Here is a 367-nt window from a genome sequence, read left to right as displayed (position 1 = left end):
CACACACACACACATACATATATATAAGTATACATATACATATAGAGACAGATAGATAGATAGATAGATGTACATGTATATACGAGTGCATAGCTAAATATTCATATAAACATTAATATGTATTTATTTTTATGAAATATATACATATTGTTTTCTTTTGTGTGTGTACAAACAGGTGGGTATTCATGCATATATTTACCTTAAAATATTACTATATACATATGTGTGCACTTACATACTTACATATATGTATGTATGTATGTATGTATGTATGTATGTATGTATGTATGTATGTATGTATGTACAGGCAAACATTTACCTACACACAATTTTTTTATAATCAAAGTACTGTCATGCATGTGTGTAA

Source organism: Octopus bimaculoides, chromosome 8 (assembly GCF_001194135.2).
Source record: "Octopus bimaculoides isolate UCB-OBI-ISO-001 chromosome 8, ASM119413v2, whole genome shotgun sequence".
Lineage (NCBI taxonomy): Eukaryota > Metazoa > Mollusca > Cephalopoda > Octopoda > Octopodidae > Octopus > Octopus bimaculoides.
Note: the sequence above shows the minus strand (reverse complement) of the source record.